Raw genomic sequence first — 18,811 nt, 5'->3', positions numbered from 1 at the left:
GGATATGTACGTGTACGCGCCAATTAAAACAGGTATTTTGGATGCACACACTTTACACAGGGGCTGTAGCTCTGATAATGTCACAGACTACCATACACCATCTGCGGATGAAGTACAGTATATGTTATACAGTAATATGTATGAAATGCACACACAGTAAATGTGGCACAAATATTTTACTTCTCACAAAAATACACTGTTTTCACATGTAGTACTGTATTTGAAACAGAGAGCCACGCGCTATGGACACTAGATTTTAAACAGATTATTTATTTTGTCGCTAGACACCAATTTTTTTTATTTGACTCAGTATATGCCCCAGTAATGAACAGAATATGGGCACTAGATTATGAACAGATTATTTAGATTGGCGCAACAGACACTCTTTTCAAATGTGATAGAGTATTTGTCACATGAATCCACTGTACATGCACAGTATATTTGGCACAAAACAGTTACATTTGTCTCAAATAGAAATAATTCTCTGCGGAATTACAGTATATATGGTTGCGGTCTAAATTCACACACACACACATGAGACCCAAAATACTGAAATTTTTCCCAAATAGAAATAATTCTATGCTGAACTACTGTATATATGGTTGTGGCCTAAACGCAGACACAGATGTGACCAATTATTGAAATTTGTCCCAAATAGAAATAAATTTATGCTGAATTACTGTATATATCGGTTGCGGCCTAAATTCACACACAGATGAAACCCACACTAGGGATTTTTGTCCCAAATAGAAAGAATTCTTGGCTGAATTACTGTATATATGGTTGCGGACTAAATTCACGCACAGATGTGACCCAAACTATGGAAATTTGTCCCAAATAGAAAGAATTCTGTGCTGAATTATTGTATATATGGTTGCGGCCTAAATTCACACACAGATGAAACACAAACTAGGGATGTTTGTCCCAAATAGAAAGAATTCTCTGCTGAATTACTGTATATATGGTTGCGGCCTAAATGCAGTCACAGATGTGACCCAAACTAGTGAAATTTGTCCCAAATAAAAAATGATTCTAGGCTGGAATACTGTATATAACGTTTGTGGATTGAGCGCGCACACAGATGTGGCACAAATTAGGTTAAATTTCCCCAGAAAAATACATTTCTATGATGGAGCGGTGTATATCTCACTAGCAGGCACACTCTAGTGAATAAGCCCCTTTTTTAGAATTTCTGCTAAACACACTGCTTTCTGATGGTGTACTGTAGATCTCACTGATATGTAATATTTCTTTCTTTTGAAAGCTTTTTGGTACTAAACACAGCGATTTTCCAGCCCTGCAGACGCCAGTCCCTAATACTGCTGAATTTAACCCTTGTTAAAAAAAAATAATAAAATACTGCACTGCTGTCAAACACACACTTTAGTCCTGAAGAGGACTGTTTTGTCTTTAAAGAGCTTTTTGGGAGTTCAATCATTTCAGCAAATCACTATATGTCCCTGCCTACTGTTGGCTCTCCCTGACGCTGAATGATCCGAGCGCGGGATGTCGGCTCCTATATAAACTAGTACCACGTGTTCCGGCCAGCCAACCAGTGTAAGGCTTATAGCTAACATGGCTATGGCATTACACTGGAGGGAATTACTTACCTGAACGCTGATTGGATGCTTCAGGAGGGGCTAAACGTGCAGGGCGGAGACTCGAGCAATGCGACGAGCACACGTGGTATTCGGTCGAGTACCGCCACGTGCCGAGCATAGCGATGCTTGAGCCGAACCTGTACTCGGCCGCGCATGCTCGCTCATCACTAGTGATTATGTGGCTAGAGGTACATTAGGCGGTCACCGTATAACAATTTTACTGTTGGCCAGTTACTTTAAAGGCCCCAAAAATTGTGCATTCAACGTACAGAAAAGATCAAGTCATTATGTGGCTGGAGGTACATTAGGCTGTCACCGCATAACAATTTTACTGTTGGATAATTACATTACAGGCCCCAAAAATTATGCATTTACCGTACAGAAAAGATCAAGTAAATATGTGGCTGGAGGTATATTAGATGGTCATTGCATATCAATTTTACTGCAGGCCTGTGGAGTACAGGCCCCAAACATTAGGCTTTCACCAGACAGAAAAGATAAAGTCATTATGTGGCTGTAGGTACATTAGGCGGTCACCGTATAATAATTTTACTGTTGGCCAGTTACGTTACAGGCCCCAAAAATGATGTATTCAATGTACAGAAAAGATCAAGTCATTATGTGGCTAGAGGTACATTAGGCGATCATCGTATAACAATTTTACTGTTGGCCAGTTAGATTAAAGGCCCCAAACATTAGGCTTTCACCGGACAGAAAAGATCAAGTCGTTATCTGGCTGGAGGTACATTAGGTGGTCACTGTATAACAATTTTACTGTTGGCCAGTTAGATTGCAGGCCCCAAAAATTATACATTCAACGGACAGAAAAGATCAAGTGATTATGTGGCTGGAGGTATATTAGACGGTCATTTGATATCAATTTTATTGCAGGCAGTACAAATACATGTCAAATACATATGTTTAAAAAAACGAAAAATATAAAATTGGATTAAAAACATGGCTAAAGAAATCCCTCCTCTTGAAAAAAAAAAAAAACAATGGTAATAGGTGAAATTCAATTACACGTGCTCGTCACAGGTGTTGAATTCCTCCGAGATCCATGCCTCATTCATTTTTAGAAATGTGAGGTAGTCCACACTGTTGTGAGCTAGGCGAATGTGCTTATCGGTCACGATCCTCACTTCTTCGCTGAACGTCCTTTTGGACAGGACACTCGACGAGCGGCAAGCCAAGAGTTCCATGGCAAATTGTGCCAGCTCTGATCACAGGTCAAGCCTTCACACACTGTAGTCCAGGGGTTCCTCACTTCTCAGAGCGTCCACATCGGCCGTTAACCCAATGCAGTCGAACACCTGTCGGTCTAGGCGTTCCCTGAGGCTGGATCTGGGGGGCGGCTGTCGATGGGTTGGCTGCAAGAATGATCTCATATCCGAAGTGACCAACACATCTTCAAACCGCCCTCTTCTTGCCGGCGCGGTAGGATTGGTACCCGCACCTGTTGCGCGCCCGCAACAGAAGAACGCAGCATCTCTCGCAGCAAGGCCTGGAAATGCTGCATTCTGACAGTCCTCTGTGATGCTGGTAACATGTCTGCCATTTTGTGTTTGTACCGGGGGTCTAAGTACGTTGCCACCCAGTACTGGTCCTTGCCCTTTATGCTTTTAATACAGGGGTCCCTCTTCAAACATTGGAGCATCAAGGAACCCATTTGCACTAAATTGGAAGCGGTGGAGCGGCCTGGCTCCTGCTTATTGCCCAGGAGAACGTAGTTCATGGTCTCCTCGCCCCATCCACGGATAACACCAGGGATCCCAGAAAAGTTTAAAGCCTGCTCTTCTTGCGCCTCCTCCTCCTTTTCCCAGGAACCATCCTCCTCTGACTCCTCTACAGACTCCTGCTGACTTGTCTCAGATGGAGTAGCCCCCCCTGGGAATTCATTCAGCATTTGCGACAGAAAGCAGGCTTAAGGTACGATGTCACTGATGGCGCCCTGGCTGGGACTGACCAGTTTGGTGATCTCATCAAATGGCCGCAGAAATCTGCATGTGTCGTGCATGAGCAGCCACTGGCGTGGTCAAAAAAACCAAGCTCCCCAGAACCTGTCCTTCCGCAGAGTTTGTACAGGTAGTTGTTAACGGCACGTTTCTGCTGGAGCAGCCTATCAAGCATATACAAGGTGGAGTTCCAGCGCGTCGAGCAGTCACAAATCAGATGTCTGACGGGCAAGTGGTGTCGCCGTGAACGCAGCAAAGTGAGCCATGGCCGTGTAAGATCTTCTAAAATGGCCAGAGATTTTCCTGGCCTGCCGCAAGACGCCCTGGACCCCGGGGTATTTGGCAATGAATCACTGCACAACTAAGTTCAGGACGTGTGCCATGCACGGCACATGTGTCATTTTGCCCTGTTTCAGCGCACTCAGCAGATTGGCACCATTGTCGCACACCACTTTACCAACTGTCAAATTGAGCGGGGTTAGCCACTGATCGGCCTGTGACCGCAGAGCTAAAATCAGTGCAGGACCGGTGTGGCTCTTGGCTTCCAGGCACAACAGCCGCAGCACAGCATGGAAATGTCTTACCTGGCACGTCGAATAGGTTCTAGGTAGTTGGGGGTGGTGCAACGGAAGAGGCGGTAGCAGTGGAAAAGGAGGAGTCAGCCGAGGAGGAGACTGAGGATGGAGTAGGAGGAGGAGAAGAAGAGGCAGGCCTACATGTGGCGGTAAGACCAAATCCACACGGGTGCCACAGGTTGCATGCTTGACAGCCGTCAGAAGGTTCACCTAGTGGGAAGTAAAAGTTATGTACCTTCCCTGCCCGTGTTTGCTAGACCAAGTGTCTGTGGTCAGATGTATCTTGGCACCAACACTGTGTGCCAGAGATACATTCACTTGCCGCTGAACATGGCCATATAGCTCTGGGATGTCCTTCTGGGAGAAATTTTTTGGGGGGCAACTGGTATATCACACCAGTTGCAATTAGTTGTTCCAATAGCATTTGTCCCTCTGTATAGCTGCGTTATCTCAGCAGAACCGCACACAACTGCTGCACAATACAAATGCACTATATAAAAAGTATATTATAGGTATATCACACCCCTGCCTCAATCATTTTTTTTTGGGGGCAACTGGTATATCACACCATTTGCAATTAGTAATTCCAATAGCGTTTGTCCCTCTGTATAGCTGCAGTATCGCAGCAGAACTGCACACAACTGCTGCGCAATTCAAATGCACTATACTATAAAGGACTTTTTTGGCCCTATTAGCTAGCATTTGGTGTCCCTAACAGTCTATCCCTGCTCCACACAGCAACCTCTCCCTACATTGTCAAAATACTGAATGTAAAATGGCGGCCAGATCGGGTTTATTTATAGGGTAGGGGGTGTGTCCATGTACTGGAACTTCTCAATTGGCTGTTCTGTCCCACCTGATGGATGTGTCATAGATCAAAGTTCAGCACAATGCCAAAGAATATGGCGCCGGCGACCATCATTTATTTGTCACTTTGGTGAGGGCAGTTTCTATAGAATGTAAGGTGCGGAAAACAGATTGTAATAGATCAAGGAGAGACTGAGCAGAGACATAATGCATTAGGCAAGAGTAGACCAGACACCCCAGGAGTTTAGAGATGAAGGGAAGAATGGAGACTGGTCTGTAGTTAGTTGTGAAGGACAGCTTAAGAGAAGGTGTTTTTTTTAAATAAAGGAGTGATGATAAAGTTTTTGAAAGACGAAGGGAAGATACCATATGAGAGAGAGAGAGGTTGAAGATTTTTGTTAGGTGAGTGGTGACAGCCGGAGAGAGAGTGAGGAAATGGATTCAGAAGTGCATTTGGTAGGACGAGAAGAAGATAGGTGCCTGGAGACTTCCTCCATGACTGGGTCAAACATGGACAATGTGCCAGAGGAGATGCAGGGGGAAGGGGGTTGATAATACTTAGTGGCTGGGAGCTGATTTCGGATGTTTTCCATTTTCTCTGTGAAGAAGGTGGCCAGATCTTCAGCACAGAGGTCTGTGATAGGCGCCTGCACTTTATGACTGAGGAGGGAGTGAAAAGAGTCAGTTTTTTTGGGTTGTTGGACAGTCGGGAGATTAGGGTGGTGAAGAAGGTCTGTTTTGCAAGGTGAAGGGGAGAGTTATAGGTTCTTAGCATGAATGTGTAATGGAGGAAATTTTCCGGTGTGTGAGTTATTCTCCATAGGCGTTCGACATTCCTGGAGCAATACTGGAGAAACCGAGTTTGCAGTGGATTGTAGTGTAAGCCAGGGCTGCTTTGGTCTGTGTTTGAAGGTCCTAAGGGTAGGGGTGCTACTTCATTCAGGGTGCTTCTGAGGGTGTCATAGTGATTTACAGCCAGATCAGGACAGGAGATGGAAAAGATTGGGTACAATGATGCGTTAGAGTGTCTGTAAGTGTGTGAGGGTCAATGGCCTGTAGATTTCTGAATGTGTAATAAGTAGGAGTATGCTGGAATGGGTGAAGATTTGTGAGAGTGAAGGAGAGGATGTTGTGGTCAGAGAGTAAGAAAGTTGAGTTATTAAAGTTGGAGATGGAGATGAACAAAGCCAGAAGAAGACCAGGTCAAGTGTGTTACCGTCTTTATGTGTCTGAGAGTTAGAAAGTTGTGAAAGGCCAAAAGAGGAGGTTAGAGAGAGAAGCTGGGAGGCAGATGGGGAAATGGGGCTGTTTATGGGGATATTAAAGTCTCCCAAGATAAGGGTTGTTAATTCTGAGGACAGGAAGTGTGGCAGTCAGACAGCAAAGTGATCCAGGAACTGGGTGGGTGAGCCAGGGGGGGTGGTATACAACCGCTACTTTGAGGGAAAATGGATGGAAGAGCATGAGGGTCTGGACCTCAAAAGAAGGGAATTAGAGTGAGGGAATGGGGGGATGACCTGGAAAATGCAATGTGGGGACTGGAGTATTCCGCCTCCGCCACCATGTCTGTTCTCAGGTCTGGGGGTTTGGCAGAAGTGTAGGCCACCATAGGAAAGAAGTAGGGGAGGCAGAGGCAGATTCCTAAATCCAGGTTTCCGTGAGGGCCAGCAGGTTAAGAGAGTTAATAAGAAAGAAGTTATGAATGTAGGAGAGCTTGTTACAAACAGACCATGGATTCTAGAGCGCACAATTAAAAGAGGGAAGAAAAGGCGGATAACAAATGTTAATAAGTTTAGCAGGGTTTCTATGTGAGATGGGGTAGGGGTTGACGCTGGAAGAGGGTGAGCCGGGGTTAGGAGAGATATCCTCTGAAATAAAAAGTAAAAGTAAACAGAGAAAGAGAAAATAGTTGTAGGATTTGTGAGAGAGCTTATTGTGCTGCACCCTGGGACATGGTGGGATGAGATGATTCAGGAAGATGAATAATGCATGTGAGCTGTACTGTACATGAGGAAGTGAAGGAGAGGGGGGCTGATGTGGATAGAAGGTAATGGAGGAGGAACAGGGCAGTGAATGTGAAGGTAAAAAGCACATGAGAGAATGCACATTGTTAAGGAAGAGTGTGAAAATGTGTAATTCTCATAACCTACCTGTCTCCTGCCCTGTCTAACTGCTATGTTTAAGTGCATGACACTTAGCGACAAAGACATTTTGCGTTAGAAGGCCCGTGCAAGCACCCCAGACTCCTTATGTTGTGTCCGGATTTATAGGACTGTGTATGAAGGGAACTTTAGTAGTCAGCTGGTTTAGGCTAATTAACAAGCTAATCAGCACACCAGAAGAGAAGGAACTAATCAAAGAAAAACAAACAAGTATAGCACCATGGCTGGCTCCAGCTACACACTAAGGATCACTAATTTTAAAACAGATAAATTCTACACTGAGGGACATAGACAGTCATATACGCAATGGCACTCGTCAAGGCTGCCCCCTATCCCCCCTTCTATTTGTCCTTGCTCTGGAACCTCTTCTTCAGACCATTCGGGACAGATAGGAAGCAAAGATCATTGCTTATTGCATGGATAATCAAGACCACTTGCGCCTGAACTACTCTACTAAACTCCACAGCTTTTGTAATACCTGGGACCAGAAGAGGCCACGGATGTCTCTCCAAATGGCTTTGATGTTGGTAAAACCCAGCGTTCGGCCCCCGGGCCGACATTCGGCTCTCTGTGCGGCCTGGAAAACGTATGAGTGGCCTAGGAAACAAACTGTTGAACGGTGGGCCTTTGCAGGGAAAATTAGAATGATCAGATTAACAAATCAGGATGAATACAGCTGGAAAAACAAGAGGACTTCCATCTCCCAATGCACTGAAAATCAGCTCTGGCCCCCCTAATTCTAAATTAATGGGTCCCAAAATCATCAAGAGGAAAACCTAACGCAGCTAAACAGTGTTTGAAAATGGTACTAAATTGATAACGGGTCAGTGGTAAACCATCCACATGCGACAAAAAACGATCACACGAACAACGTACGGGAAGGTAGTCAGAAACCACACAAAAAGGACAAGCTGGGTCCGAAAAAATACTGTGCAGAGAGACCCATGCAGCAAAAAGTATCCTTCTTCGAACAATGAATACGCAGGTGTACCGCACCGTTGGCCACTATCATGTCAGATGCCATAAAACCTCAGTTAAGAAATGTTGAAGGAGCCACCAATTTGCTTATCCTCAACACCCCAAAAAAGGCAAGCAAAAACTTGCCCGAAAAAGGGGAGCTTCGAATGGGGAAGGACAATCACCATCTGTGGATTGCAGGAGGGCAACTAATAAGGGGTGGTAGACCAGGCGTCTACATTCCTGCCTATCATTCCTATCAAAGACTGCAGGATGAGAAAATGCCTGGTATCAGCCCAACTGCTAATACAGAAATAAAAACTAACACCTGCCAGTCTGCAGCGAGTGGGCCGCAGGGGCAATATAAGAGTTATGGTGGGCCGATAGGTGCAGTAGTTGTTTACTGACTGTTCTGTAGAGCTCACTGGGCCGGCGTGCAGTGAATAGAAGGACAGAACCAGTTCCTTCGGAGAACACTGTTGTCCAGGGATCCCCGCCAGATGGTGGTTGAGGTGCCCGCGGTGGTGAGTTTAAGGTGCCAGGGAGGCAATGTCCCTGGTGTTTGCAACACCAGCAACCTTAGGTGCAAAGGAGGTCTAGAAATGAAGAGGAGTTAGCTCTGATAAACTCCTGGAACTTTTACTTAATTACCTTGAGGTAGTTGTATAGATCATTGGCATGGCAGAGGTAGTTATCATCCATATAAAGCATATTCACTTTAGATCTTTACTTGTGCTGCAATTCCAATTAACGGGCTCAGTTTCTGGTTCTAACAGGCTTCCAATAGCTGGTATGAGAGTCCCTTTTCTCTCTACTCACTGGGTCCACTTGCTAACACCCAGGCACTGGATATAATATAATTCTTACTTGTTTACTGCAACCTACAGGGCGGTCTCCTGAGCGGCAGGCATCAATCCTCTGCTCCATTATTTATAAAGGCCACACACATCAGCTACTACATGGTGTTTCTTTCACTCCTCTCCTCAATCCTCAACTAACGTGACTTCCTGTAAATGGCCTGTTACTTATATGTGATGTTATGGCACCATCTACTGTTGACTAAAGTGTAGTGCAATGACCAGCCTGTTAGGAATGTGCATCTTAATACATACAAAATAGACAGTAGCATAAAATGACATTATAAAAGATTTAGGGACCCACTACTAGCACGGAGTGGGACACTGCAAGTCTACGCTGCGATGCCACCACTGACACGCCCTTCCCCCTTAGCCATAACAAATAGGACAACATAACGTTAAGGTACGCTGAATCACAGGAATCTACCTCATTCTGCTCAACCAAAGCCCCCACACAGCTCATGGCTTACCATGACCAGTCCAAGTAGCATGTGAGACTGAACGTACCAGAGTCATCAGGAATTTGTTACCAGGTCCCATAGATGCAACAGGCACACACATCCTTCCTCCACAGCCCACAGCATAAGCGTTTGAAATGTCTGCAAATTGAAACAGGAGGGAGTCAGCAATCATGTTGGAAAGACCCGGAACATGCCTGGCCTGAAACCAAATGTTTTTTCTGCAATAATTTAAGCGCTAAGTAGCGCAGTAATCCTAGAACTAGGAGAGAAGAAGAATTCAAGTTATTAATACAGTACACTACACTCATGTTGTCAGTCAAAAAAGAAGCTTGCTGTTAGAAAACAAATGACCGCATAATTCCACTGACACCACGATGGGGAACAACTCAAATAATGTGAGGTTAGTACATATACCCACAGAACACCACAAGTCTGGCCAGGAGGCGGCACACCATTCAAGATCTAAAACTTCTCAAAACCGGACAAGCCTACCACATCCATAAAAAGCGATAAAAGCGATTTCTAGTCTCAGGGTATTGACAGCAGGCGTGTCCATTATAGCATCGAAGAAAATTCCGCCACACAACAAGGTTCGCTTTGAGCTGCTTCATCAATCTAATATGATGATCGGGTTTTTTAACACCGTGGGTAGCCAGGGAAAGTCAATGTGAAACAATTCTGCCCCTGGACATGACTCTGCAGGTAAAAACTAAACTAAACCTAGCAGAGACTGCAATTGCTTGAGAGTACCAGATTTGACCAAACAAAAATACTCCAGTAAGTCAAGCTTCTTCTGTAATTTCTCTTATGGCAAACGGAAAGCCATGGAAGAGGTGTCCATTTCAATGGCCAAAGAAGTAGTTAGCCCTACTCTTTTCTTTGGAGAGGGGAACACCGAAACAGATCATGAAAAAACAAAATGAGCCCAAAAAAATTGGCAGGAAGTGTATTGCCCATGGGAAACAAAAAGGAAATCTAGAAAATGGATAATCGAACTAATTCCAGTTTCAAAGCGAATGACACATTCCAAAAAGGTGCCAAACACGATAGTAAACAGCCCTTTGACAAGAAAGTGTCAAAATAATAAAACTCATCTAGCTTATGAACACGCCCTAGGAGTTTTTTTTCACCCAAGCTGGGGTGACCGGTGGGGGCCTGGCTGCCGGCTCTAGCTGGGAAAATAGATAAAGAGCCGTGACTAAACTCTAATAGCCAACTTGAGAACCCCAAGACCCAGTAAAATGAAACTCACCACCAGAGGTTGAAGGCACAGGATTCACCTGAGGTGCCGTTGTGCCTGTTCTGGAACCGCGGGACAACCTTATAGTCAAGTGACTAGGCTCCCGATCGATCAAGAAGGATGGTGGAAATGCTTGGGATTAACCCCAGGCCTCCTACTGTAATAGCCCATGTACCTGGAAAAGGAACGCAAATGGGGACGTGGAGCATGAGTCTGGGTATAGATGGGGCAGTCAATAGTGGCTCCTGCGAGGCAGCAGCCATCGGCTGAGCGGTTGCAAGGCCGCAGGCTGTGGGGTTAATTTAGTGGGGCATGAAATGCTCAGACTCTGATCCACAGTACTGCGAGGATGCCTGGGTCTAGGAGGGCTGGGACTTAGACGACGAGGTGCAACGCGATGCCCCTACAACCATAATCTGTGGGAGAGGAGCAGGGGAAGGAATGGGTACAGAAGACTCCCCCAGCCTGACCAATATGCAGGAGAAGAAGCTGACACCTTCAGCCTGCACTCCAGAGTGAAGTGCAGAAAGGATTGAGCTCTCGTGAGCCATACCTTGAAGGAGAGATTCCTTCACAAGCAGCTGGTGTACAAGGCCACACCCAGGTAAGATCAAACTATTTCAACCCTTCCCCAGATGGGACAGAAACGACCATCCAAATACCAGCAAAAAGTGGGCGCGAGGAAGTATCCCTATACTCCTGCACAGGCTCTCTAACCCATGCAAATGAAAACACCCCTGCGGGGTATGCAGAACCCAACCACCCCTGCTCATGCAGTAGGCCCCACATACAGGTTCATACCGATTAAGCTGCATAGGAGCCCATTGTGGGAGGGGGCCCTGCATTCACCTCTCGCCATTGGTTTTTATTTTTTAGGCGATTGTCCTTATGTTGGGTTAATTTTTTGCGGGATAAGGTAACATTTTCATTGGTACCATTTTGGGGTACATAGGACTTTTTGATCACATGATATTACACATTTTGTAAGCCGAGGTGACAAAAAATGACTGTTCTGGCACTGCTTTTATTTATTTATTTTTACAGCATTCACCTGACAGGGTAGATCATGTGATATTTTTATGGCAGTACCTAATATGTATTTTTTTGTTACGTTTTACACAATTAAAGAATTTTTGAAAAGAAAAATATCTTGTTTTTGCTTTGCCATTTTCAGAGAGCCATATTTTTTTTATTTTTCTGGCGATTATAAGGGCTCATTTTTTGCGGAATGAGATGACGGTTTGGTTTGATTAGGGTACATACGACTTTTTGATCGCTTGGTATTACACCTTTTATGAGGAAAGGTGACCAAAAGGGCTGTTTTGGCACTGTTTTTATTTTTTTTGCAGCATTCACCTGAGGAGGTATATCTGGTATTTTTAACCTCTTTAGGACACAGGGCGTACAGTTACGTCCTGGTACTTGAGGACACAGGGCGTACCTGTACGCCCTGTGTATTTCCGATCACCGCCGCGCGGCGGGCGGTTATCGGAAACCGGTGCCTGCGTAAATCATGGAGCAGGCACCTTGGCTAAATGGGCGGGGAGGTCCCGTGGCGGCGGTGCCATCGGGTCCCCATGGGGCTGTAGGGGGGACCCGATGGCATGGAAGGCAGCACGATGCCTTCCTGAGACACCGCCGCTGCCTTACTGTGACGTGCCTGTGAGATCCAGCCCCCTGGATCTTACAGGCCGGAAGCTGTATGAGTAATACACACAGTATTACTCATACAGTCAATGCATTCCAATACAGAAGTATTGGAATGCATTGTAAAGGAATAGACCACCAAAGTGGGACAAAAAATAAAGTAAAAATAAACCAAAAAGTCATTTCCCCCCAAAAAAGTTTAAAAAAATATTAGGTATCGTCGCGTCCGTATCGACCAGCTCTATAAACATATCACATGACCTAACCCCTCAGATGAACACCGTAAAAAATAAAAACTGTGCTAAATAAACAATTTTTTTGTCACCTTACATCACAAAAAGTACAACAGCAAGCGATCAAAAAGGCGTACGCCCACCAAAATAGTACCAATCTAACCGTCACCTCATCCCTCAAAAAATTAGCCCCTACCTGAGACAATCGCCCAAAAAAAAAAAAAACTATGGCTCAGAATATGGAGACACAAAATTTTTTTTGTTTTAAAAACGCTGTTAGGCCTCATGCACACGACCGTTGTGTGCATCCGTGGCCGTTGTGCCGTGTTCCGTTTTTTTTTCGCGGACCCATTGACTTTCAATGGGTTCGTGGAAAAATCTGAAAATGCACCGTTTTGCAGCAGAGACCGTGATCCGTGTATCCTGTCTGTCAAAAAAATATGACCTGTCCTATTTTTTTGACGGACAACGGTTCACGGACCCATTCAAGTCAATTGGTCCGTGAAAGAACACGGATGCACACAAGATTGGCATCCGTGTCCGTGATCCGTGGCCGTAGGTTACTTTCATACAGACGGATCCGAAGATCCGTCTGCATAAAAGCTTTTTCAGAGCTGAGTTTTCACTTCGTGAAAACTCAGATCCGACAGTATATTCTAACACAGAGGCGTTCCCATAGTGATGGGGACGCTTCAGGTTAGAATATACTAAAAGAACTGTGTATTGTACATGACTGCCCCCTGCTGCCTGGCAGGCCCCCCCCCTGTAGTTAACACATTGGTGGCCAGTGTGGCCGGCCCCCCCCCCCTCCCTCCCCTGTAGTTAACTCATTGGTGGCCAGTGGGCCCCCCTCCCTCCCCTGTAGTTAACTCTTTGTTGTCCAGTGCGGCTGGCCCCCCTCCCTCCCCTGTAGTTAACTCTTTGTTGTCCAGTGCGGCCGGCTCCCCCCTCCCTCCCCTGTAGTTAACTCGTTGGTGGCCAGTGGACCCTTTCCTTTCCCTCCCCCTCCTAATTAAAATCTCCCCCCCTATCATTGGTGGCAGCGGAGAGTACCGATCGGAGTCCCAGTTTAATCGCTGGGGCTTCGATCGGTAACCATGGCAACCAGGACGCTACTGCAGTCCCGGTTGCCATGGTTACTTAGCAATTTGTAGAAGCATTATACTTACCTGCGAGCTGCGATGTCTGTGTCCGGCCGGGAGCTCCTCCTACTGGTAAGTGACAGGTCATTAAGCAATGCGCCGCACAGACCTGTCACTTACCAGTATGAGGAGCTCCCGGCCGGACACAGACATCGCAGCTCGCAGGCAAGTATAATGCTTCTACAAATTGCTAAGTAACCATGGCAGCCGGGACTGCAGTAGCGTCCTGGTTGCCATGGTTACCGATCGGAGCCCCAGCGATTAAACTGGGACTCCGATCTGTACTCTCCGCTGCCACCAATGATAGGGGGGGAGATTTTAATTAGGAGGGGGAGGGAGGGGGGAGGGCCCACTGGCCACCAACGAGTTAACTACAGGGGAGGTAGGGGGGGCCGGCCGCACTGGACAACAAAGAGTTAACTACAGGGGAGGGAGAGGGGGGCCCACTGGCCACCAATGAGTTAACTATTGAAATTGCACCATATTTTGTCAACGTCAAACAGATCCGTCCCTATTGACTTGCATTGTAATTCAGGACGGATCTGTTTGGCTCCGCACGGCCAGGCAGACACCAAAACAACTTTTTTTTCATGTCCGTGGATCCTCCAAAAATCAAGGAAGACCCACGGACGAAAAAACGGTCACGGATCACGGAAAAACGGAACCCGTTTTTGTGGACCGCAAAAAAATACGGTCGTGTGCATGAGGCCTTATTGTGTAAAACTTACATAATTAAAAAAAAGTATACATATTAGGTATTGCCGCGTCCGTATCAATCAGCTCTATAAAAATATCACATGACCTAACCCCTCAGATGAATACCGTAAAAAATTAAAAATAAAAACTGTGCTAAATAAACCATTTTTTGTCACCTTACATCACAAAAAGTGTAATAGCAAGCAATCAAAAAGTTATATGCACGCCAAAATAGTGCCAATCAAACAGTCATCTCATCCCGCAAAAATCATACCCTACCCAAGATAATCGCCCAAAAACTGAAAAAACTATGGCTTTCAGACTATGGAAACACTAAAACATGATTTTTTTTGTTTCAAAAATGAAATCATTGTGTAAAACTTATATAAATAAAAAAAAAATGTATACATATTAGGTATCGCCAAGTCTGTAATAAGTTGCTCTATAAAAATATCACATGACCTAACCCCTCAGGTGAATACCATAAAAAATAAAAATAAAAACGGTGTAAAAAAAGCTATTTTTTGTCACCTTACATCACAAAAAGTGTAATAGCAAGCGATCAAAAAGTCATACACACCCCAAAATAGTGCTAATCAAACAGTCATCTCATCCCGCAAAAATCATACACTACCCAAGATAATCGCCCAAAAACTTAAAAAACTATGGCTCTTAGACTATGGAAACACTAAAACATGATTTTTTTTTTTCAAAAATGAAATCATTGTGTAAAACTTACATAAATATTTTTTTTTTATACATATTAGGTATTTCCGCGTCCATCACAACCTGCTCTATAAAAATACCACATGATTTAACCTGTCAGATGAATGTTGTAAATAACAAAAAAAACGGTGCCAAAACAGCCAAAATTTCTTGTTACCTTGCCTCACAAAAAGTGTAATATAGAGCAACCAAAAATCATATGTACCCTAAACTAGTACCAACAAAACTGCCACCCTATCCCGTAGTTTCTAAAATGGGGTCACTTTTTTGGGAGTTTCTACTCTAGGGGTGCATCAGGGGGGCTTCAAATGGGACATGGTGTCAAAAAACCAGTCCAGCAAAATCTGCCTTCCAAAAACCGTATGGCATTTCTTTCCTTCTGTGCCCTGCCGTGTGCCCGTACAGCAGTTTACGACCACATATGGGGTGTTTCTGTAAACTACAGAATCAGGGCCATAAATATTGAGTTTTGTTTGGCTGTTAAACCATGTTTTGTAACTGGAAAAAAAAATATTAAAATGGAAAATCTGCCAAAAAAGTGAAATTTTGAAATCGTATTTCTATTTTCCATTAATTCTTGTGGAACACCTAAAGGGTTAACAATGTTTGTAAAATCTGTTTTGAATACCTTGAGGGGTGTAGTTTCTTAGATGGGGTCACTTTTATGGAGTTTCTACTATAGGGGTGCATTAGGGGGGCTTCAAATGGGACATGGTGTCAAAAAAACAGTCCAGCAAAATCTGCCTTCCAAAAATCGTATGGCATTCCTTTCCTTCTGCGCCCTGCCGTGTGCCCGTACAGCAGTTTACGACCACATATGGGGTGTTTCTGTAAGGGTACTTTCACACTAGCGTTTTTCTTTTCCAGCGCTGAGTTCCATCCTAGGGGCTCAAATCCGGAAAATAACTGATCAGTTTTATCCTAATGCATTCTGAATGGAGAGTAATCCTTTCAGGATGCATCAGGATGTCTTCAGTTCAGTCTTTTTGACTGATCAGGCTTTTCAGAAAACCGTAGCATGTTGTATTTTTACCTCCGGCCCAAAATCCTGAACACTTTGACTGAACACCGGATCCAGCCTTTTTCCCATTGACTTGCATTAACGCCGAATCCGGCGCTGTGTGTTCCGTCAAACCGGATCCGGCTTTTGCATGTTAAACGCAAATCAAAATCCTGATCAGGATTCAAATGTAATCCGTTTTCACACGTTTTTCCAGATCCGGTGGGCAGTTCCGGTGTCGGAATAGAATGCCAGATTCAAACAACACTAGTGTGAAAGTAGCCTAAACTACAGAATCAGGGCCATAAATATTGAGTTTTGTTTGGCTGTTAACCCTTGCTTTGTAACTGGAAAAAAAAAAAATGGAAAATCTGCCAAAAAAGTGAAATTTTGAAATTGTATTTTTGGGTGGTTTCTATTATGTAAGCCTCACAAAGTGACTTCAGACCTGAACTGGTCCTTAAAAAGTTTTTTTTTTTTCAAATTTCTGAGAAATTTCAAGATTTACTTCTAAACTTCTAAGCTTTATAACGTCCCCCCAAAAATAAAATGTCATTTCCAAAATTATCCTAACATGAAGTAGACATATGGGACATGTAAAGTAATAACTATTTTTGTAGGTATTAATATGTATTATAAAAGTAGAGAAATTGAAACTTGGAAATTTGCTAATTTTTCTAAATTTTGGGCAAATTATGTATTTTTTATAAATAAAAATATATATTTTTTTACTCCATTTTACCAGTGTCATGAAGTACAATATATGACGAAAAAACAATTTCAGAATGTCCTGGATAAGTCAAAGCATTTTAAAGTTATCACCACATAAAGTGACACTGGACAGATTTGCAAAAAATGGCCTGGTCCTGAAGGTGAAAATGAGCCCGGTCCTTCAGGAGTTAAAGAGTAGAGATGTCCCGAACTATTCGTCGGTGACCAGTTCCCGGCGAACATCGCTTGTTCGCGTTCACCGCGGCGGGCAAACATATGCGATGTTCAGTCCGCCCCCTATACGTCATCATTGAGCAAACTTTGACCCTGTACCTCACAGTCAGCAGACACATTCCAGCCAATCAGCAGCATACCCTCCCTCCCAGACCCTCCCACCTCCTATCAAAAAGCAAGGACAGCATCCATCTTAGATTCATTCGGAAGCTGCAGTGTTAGTGAGAGCAGGGACAGTGCAGCTGCTGCTGAATTAATAGGGAAATCGTTAGCTAGGCCAGTGTTCTGTGTCCACTCCAGTCCTCAAAGACACATCTGATCTGCTGTAAGGACAGCGTCCTGACAGCACCCCAAAAAGCCCTTTTTAGGGCTGGTACATCAGTCTGCTTTTTTTTTCTTTTTTTTCTCTGTAATCTAATTGCAGTTGCCTGCCAGCGTGTGTGTCAGGCCTACAACGTGTACTGTGCCCACTACTGCCAGTGCCCAGTTGCACCACTCATATCTGGTTTAGAGATGTCCCGAACTATTCGCCGGCGAACAGTTCCCGGTGAACATAGCTTGTTCGCGTTCGCCGCGGCGGGCGAACATATGCGATGTTCGGTCTGCCCCCTATATATCATAATTGAGCAAACTTTGACCCTGTACCTCACAGTCAGCAGACACATTCCAGACAATCAGCATACCCTACCCTCCCAGACCCTCCCACCTCCAATCCATCTTAGATTCATTCTGAAGCTGCAGTGTCACAAATTTGACTAAGTTGTAATCGCAATGCGATTAATACAGGTTATATAAATCGCATTGCGAATTCAACTTAGAGCTGGGTTCCTAATGGTTGCAGTGGCGTTGCTAGGGCTGGTGTCACCCGGTGCGGTAGAAAATGGTGTCACCCCTGCCCCCCCCCCAAGCCATAATAAAGAGATAAAGAGAAAAAAAAAGAAGTCACTAAGTCAGCTCCAATCAGATATCTGCATAGACCCAGAGTCTTGGTCTATGTGCAGATATCTGATTGGAGCCGACTTCTTATTTTCTCTTTTGCACATAAACGTTTAAACTATATTCCTTAGTAAAAATGACCAGTCCACACCATGTGGGTCTATATTTATGAGGGCCCCCCTGAGCAAAGATTAGTAAATCTGGCCGGGTGGCCCCAGCCCACTGTTCAACCCAACCCCTTATGTCTCCTGGCCTGGGGCTGTCTCTATAATAATCCACCAGTAATTTATGAATGGGGTTAGGTTATTAACTTATTATTATTGGGGTATTATTAAAATAATTTGGTCTATAAAGTCAGAGCCGCTCTACCTACATCCTCGTCCCGGCACCAGAGACTCCTGCAGGGCAGCTGCCGCGGCGCCCCACCACTCATCAGGCTGCAGTGAGTCACACCCCCGTCCCCCTTTACCACGTGACGGCGCGACATGCTTGCTTGCTTGTGAAGTTTAGAAGTTGAACTTGTGAGTGAGAACTCCTGCGGGCTGCGGGTGACACCCCATCAGACTGGTGTCACCCGATGCGGCCCGCACCCACCGCACCCCCTCGCAACGCCACTGAATGGTTGTATTGCTAGAATATAATGAAGATTGAGAATATAGTGCTATATTCGTTAGTTATATTCGTCAATTCTAGCAATACAACCATTAGGAACTCAGATCTAAGTTGTAATCGCAATGCGATTAATACAGGTTATATTAATCGCATTGCGAATTCAACTTAGAGCTGGGTTCCTATTGGTTGTATTGCTAGGATATAACGAAGATTGAGAATATAGTGCTATATTCGTTATATTCGTCAATTCTAGCAATAC

The sequence above is a fragment of the Bufo bufo genome, chromosome 6, assembly GCF_905171765.1.
Source record: "Bufo bufo chromosome 6, aBufBuf1.1, whole genome shotgun sequence".
NCBI classification, from domain to species: Eukaryota; Metazoa; Chordata; class Amphibia; order Anura; family Bufonidae; genus Bufo; species Bufo bufo.
Note: the sequence above shows the minus strand (reverse complement) of the source record.